The sequence below is a fragment of the Rhinichthys klamathensis genome, unplaced genomic scaffold, assembly GCF_029890125.1.
Source record: "Rhinichthys klamathensis goyatoka isolate OS25496 unplaced genomic scaffold, OSU_Roscu_1.1 h1tg000301l_1, whole genome shotgun sequence".
NCBI classification, from domain to species: Eukaryota; Metazoa; Chordata; class Actinopteri; order Cypriniformes; family Leuciscidae; genus Rhinichthys; species Rhinichthys klamathensis.
The window spans coordinates 811,146-817,145 of record NW_026606820.1 but is presented as its reverse complement, the minus strand read 5'-3'; positions in this window follow the sequence as shown (position 1 = coordinate 817,145).

Below are 6,000 nucleotides of genomic sequence, written 5' to 3'. Positions count from 1 at the left end.
TTTAAATGAAATTGACAGTTTTATTTGTTGTTGAAATTTTGCTGATGTGACCATATCTTAACTGTTTTTTGGAACTATTTTCATTGGCAAAGCAAAAATACACAAAACAAATGTCAATACTGCTTCTCAATTTTAACTTTTTATAGAGTCATACAAAAGCAGTAGCCTATCACATTTGAGGTTGTGCTGTTGTTCTGAATATAAATACATACAGCACTCTTGCTTGTGTGATATTGCGTAACTCTTTCCCCGCCAGCGTTTAAAAAAAAAGTTGCCAGCCACTGTCAGTGTTCACAATTTTCACAAATGTTCATGGCCCCCTATTTTGTTGTATGAATATCTGAACATGCAATATATATCGAAAGAAAGAAAAGAGCCTCTGATTAAAAAAAAATTTAAATAAATATTATAGCTATTATAGCTATTTTTTGCATCAACACTTGAATGTGGGCAAGTTTCATAAAAAAAGCAACATTTTGAGCAAAAATCTGGGAAAATCATATTTTTGTCAAGTATTTTTTTACTACATCCAGATCGGATTCAGAATGACAATCAAAACATAGTTGGAGTAGATCGAGTCCATCAACACCCCTAATGCTTACACAGTCATAGCTCGTCCTGGGTCGACATGTCATTCAGCAACATAGGCAGTTTTGATTTATATGCTGTTTAATGTTTGTGATCGCGTTATTTTACATATGCATTTGATTATTTGATCGCTTGTTTTGGCATGTGTATTGATCAGGAGATTCAGTACTCTAGACTGAAGATACAGTTAGAGATGGCTGAAACTTTTATATATATATAAAAACCCACCATGGCAAGACAGGCATAGTGAAACGCTCCAATAGCTTTTCCCATTACCCCCTCACAACAAATTTACCCTGCCTGGCTCTCACACATACACAAAGTCTGCTTTCTGTGTAGAAAACTTTGCCATCTGCAATTTGTCCATGCAGTGTGTGTTTGACTGGGTACACTGTGTGACAGAGCGGTCTGTGACATGAGGGTGAATGCTTTTGACACTCATTCAACCCCAAACTACTGCTATTATCCTCACCGATGTTTACAGCAACATGACTTTACGAACCTTATTTACCCATCAGCCACAATTCAGAAAGAGAGTCAGACAGGACCAATAATTAGGTCTATGTGTTTTACATGTTCGCTTTGTGCATATATGCTTGTGTCTCAGTTAGTTGATTCGTAAATTATGTTGTTGCTGTTTGTTTGAGTGTGTGAAAGCAGACTGGCATTGATTGTCTCTCTCACACCTTGTATATCCCCTGAATGAAGTGAATTGACTCCGTGAACCCACTCAAATGAAACGGCCATCATTCCTGACGGCTGAAAACAGTGAGCTAAGAGTGTGTGTAAATGTCTGTGTGTTTGTGTATGTGCTACAGCAGAACCACAGCAGATGAGAAGCTGTCATTTTGACACAACCATGGCAAAAGTCACCTGAATCAGCAGTCATGCCAGTTTAACATGGCTGCCATGCTATTCTCCCTTTAAAAAAAAGGTAGGCTACAGCTCAGAAAACAGTTTAATTCTCCAAAACTGAACAGAGATTTAGACAATAACAAAATCGAGATGGATTAAGAGAAATAAAAAAAAATGTAACCATACATTTGCCAAAATAACATTGCAGTTAGTGTTACTGTAAAGTAAAATTGTTACAGTAATTGTAAAACCTTAAAAAAAACTGATTGATATATAGTGGACTCTGCATTCTATCTATGTGGGTCATTCATTGACATGTGGTCACAAAGCAGAACAAAACAAGTAATTCATTAAAATCAATACTTCAAAAAGAAAATGTGTCCCTTTGGTTCATGTTATTGCTGTTAAAACCAGAAGAGATTTTGCGGAATGGTTAGACTGTTTTTGTCCATACAATGAAAGTCAATGTGGTACACATTGTACTGATTTTATAACACTGTGCAATCATAGATAGATAGATAGATAGATAGATAGATAGATAGATAGATAGATAGATAGATAGATAGATAGATAGATAGATAGATAGATAGATAGATAGATAGATAGATAGATAGATAGATAGATAGATATTACAAACCTATATGACTTTGTCTTCCATGAAACATAACAATGGAAATAAAGTCAGTAAAACTGTTTGGTTACTAACATTCTTCAAAATATCTTCTTTTATGTTTCATAGAAGAAAGAAAGTCAAAGATTTGGAACCATATAAGGGTGAGTACATGACAAAATTCATTTTTGGGGGAACTTATGAAAATTTTGACTATAGACAGTTACGAAACTATTGCACATCCCTAATAATTGATTTAAAATGTGTCGGAGGCTTTCTGATTTTTGGTGGCAATGTTGACAAATATCAAGTTAACACAGTTTTACTATAATGGCAACAGTTGTAGTATAGTTATAGGTGGAATTTATATGAAGGATTCATTCAGATAAGGGACAATAAGGCAACTCAAATGCAATACAATAAAAATGTGTATATCTATATTTAAATTCAGTCTGATATGTATTAATATGAAAAGTATGGAAGTTTGTTTCCGCCACTGAATAAAAAATAAAAAATAAAAATAATTGTGACTTTTTATCTCACGATTGCGAGATATGAAGTCAGAATTGTGAGAAATAGTCGCAATTGCGAGATATAAAGTCGCAGTTCTGAGAAATAAAGTAACAATTGGGAGATATAAAGTCGCAATTCTGAGAAATAAAGTCGCATTTGCGAGATATAAAGTCGCAATTATGAGAAATAAAGTCGCAATTGCGAGAAAAAAAGACAGAATTGCTACTTTTTATCTCACAATTCTGACTTTTTTTCTCACAATTGCGAGTTTACATCTCGCAAATCTGACTTATAACACATAATTGCTAGTTTATATCTCGAGATTCTGACATCTTTTCTCAGAATTGTGAGATATAAACTCGCAATTGCGAGTTATCAGGCCAATTCTAAGGGGGAAAAAAGACTAACTTTTTTCCCCTCAGAATAGTTTATATCTCACAATTCTGACTTTACAGCACGCAATTTCGACTTTATATCACGCAATTCTGACTTTATAACACGCAATTGCGACTTTATATCACGCAATTCTGACTTTGTATCTCGTAATTGTGAGAAAAAAAGTCAGAATTGTGAGATAAAAAGTCGCAATTACCTTTTTTATTTTTCATTCTATGGCGGAAACAAGCTTCCATAGAAAGGAGATCTGCTGGCACTTTAAACAGGTTTGTGTCATGTTTGTGTATGTGTGTTTTGGGGCAGTGCCCATGCTGAGGTTTTGGCTTGTTCTCAGTTACTAAGGCTGATGCCAGTCGCCCGCTGGTTATGGCACATCGAAGGGGCCTAATGGAATGGGAGCATATCCATGACGATTAACCCAGGAGAGTGGCTCTCTGGCTGGGCCTGGACTGGCTCTTTGCCTAGCAGTTCAGTCAGAGCATAGCTCAGCTACACAAACACACCAAATCGACTGTCCTACACAGACACGATCATCCAAACACAGCACTCACATACACATTTATGTCCAGACACAAGCCTCATCTCTCTGCCCATCGCAACAGCCAGTGGCAGCAATGTTGAAATTTTGCAGTCCACAACCATTAGTACAGCAGGCTCTACACAATGAAATACATTAGTGTGATTGCTCTGTGTGCAGACAGGCAGCGGGACGGTTTGCTGGATTGTTACTTCCCCCACCCCCCCCTCAGTGGAAAGTCCAAAAATACCTCTGTATTATCAAATACATCAGAGATCCTTGACATAACAGCATAAGTTAACCATAACATTGACTACAGAGTAAAACATTTACTGGTTTAATAATCAAATCTATATATTTTGAAGGTCAGTGATGATTAGCTTCGATTTGAGATAGCAATCCTGAATAAAAAAGTAGGTGTTCAATGCTGGTGCATCCTTGACACTTCCAGTGCCAATTTCAACACATTTAATGAAAATTTAATTTAAAAGCAGTCAATACTTTGTCATGTCATCTCATAGATTCAAATCTTAAATTTGAATCTATTTTACATTTGTACTTTTACTGAATTACAATAATAATGAATGACAATAATCAGCAAAATGACTTGTTAACTGCAACAGACCATACTTAACCCTAAAAATATACCTTATTCATAAACATGTATCAACAGTTAGCAGTATAAACAAAATACAGTGTTTGAAAGCTTCTGAAATAATATCATATAATTGTAAGGTGGAGTGTTTCAGAAATGAGAAAGAGGAGGATCCAAGTGCAGTAAGCCGTTTATTAACAAAATAACAAGCGACATTCAATAACCAATAACATCAATAACATTCAAGCAACAGGAAACTTAGGCAAAACCCATAGTAAATCCAAATGAGGGGCGAAACAGAACTGAAAACAACTCAAACGATACATTCACTAATGACAACACCAGACGTGAGAAACACCGGGGTATTTATACACAATGGGTGATTGGCAAACAAGATGGGAACAATCAGGAACTTATCAACAAGAACAACTACAAAGGACTACAATACATGGCACAAAAAGGAAACAACATAAAAGTCCACACAATTGGTTTTCAGTTTAAACCAATCAATATCCACAATACTCTGGATTTTTCTTCTTCCAAAAAAGTACCCAGATGACTACTTCCGCTTACATTCGACGTAAAAACAACATTAGGAAACTTTAAAATAGCATAATAGGGGCCCTTTAAAGGAGCATTGCGGAAGTTCTGAAATTTCTTACCGTTACTGACACCAGTGGCTGTTAGAGAAACTGCAGCCAGTCTCATGCTCGTTCTTGGTGCGCACGCTTGCACACTCGTTGGCCGCGCTAGATAAGGCTTTTTTTTTTTTTACTTACGAGGAGTTTCCGTGGGTGTCTGGATTGTGCTGGAGGCTGGTCGCTTCTTTCCGTCCGCAGAGTCCATTTGAAACACTACTGCTAGCGATCGCCGCTGCTTACTAATGGCTGCCGTACGGATGTAAGCCCAAGTAGACGAGAAAGCGCATGACGTCACATTTTGTGAATTTTCACGCCAATTCGGACCTGACTCCTCCACACACAATTGAGCCTACAGGCTGATAGAGACAACCGTGGTGGACAGTCAAGGTGTCATTCTTTCTATTACATTATGTTTGGCTCATAAATGTACAAAATTAATGAAGACTCTATCTTAAAGATTTTTTTAAGTAAAAACCTACACATAGCCCCTTTAATTATATATTTGTCTTAAAGACATGTGTTTATGAAAACTATATGTGCAACTGAGTTTTATCCAAACATTTCAGTTTGTATTTGAGTTATATCTGAAAATGAATAGCAGTTGAATATATTTTTGGCTCTGTTGTTAATTGTAACCTCTAATATTATAGTAATGTACCAAATGAGAGGGTTCCCTGTGTAGTTTTTTTTTCGGTTATCAAAGATATCATTCTGATTAAACGCCCATCGGTATCGGCAGAGGAAATAAGTAAATGTGCATCTCTAATCATCATAATGTATGTTTTGTCTCACCTTGTTATTTTTTCTTGAGAAATATTTTCATCAGTATTTTCTTTTTAAGATTACACTGTACGGTTCTTAAGAGATGTCCTCTGTGGGGTTGCTGATTGCTTGGGTATGCTGACTAAATTAAACCTGTTAGACTGACACTAACTAGCACAGAAGTTCATTATGATCTGAGTGGGACCTTTCAGCAAGGTGTAGATTTAAAACATACTGGTCTTGTCCAAAATACTCTTGCTTCAGTGGATGGTTTTACTGGAGGAGCATACATTTATTTCATGTGAAGTGCAAATATTCTGCTAAGGAAGCAACATTGCAGGCCTTAGACAGCAGTACGACAGCAACTTCAGGGAGAGGAGTCAAGCAGACAGTCAGAAATTTGTTAAGTGCAGTACGAGTCAGCACTGAAATCGAGAAGTACGCCACAAAGAGAGAGAACATCTCCACTGCCATTCACATTGTTAGAGGAAAAAAAATTGAAAAGAACATTTCAGAAGGTTAC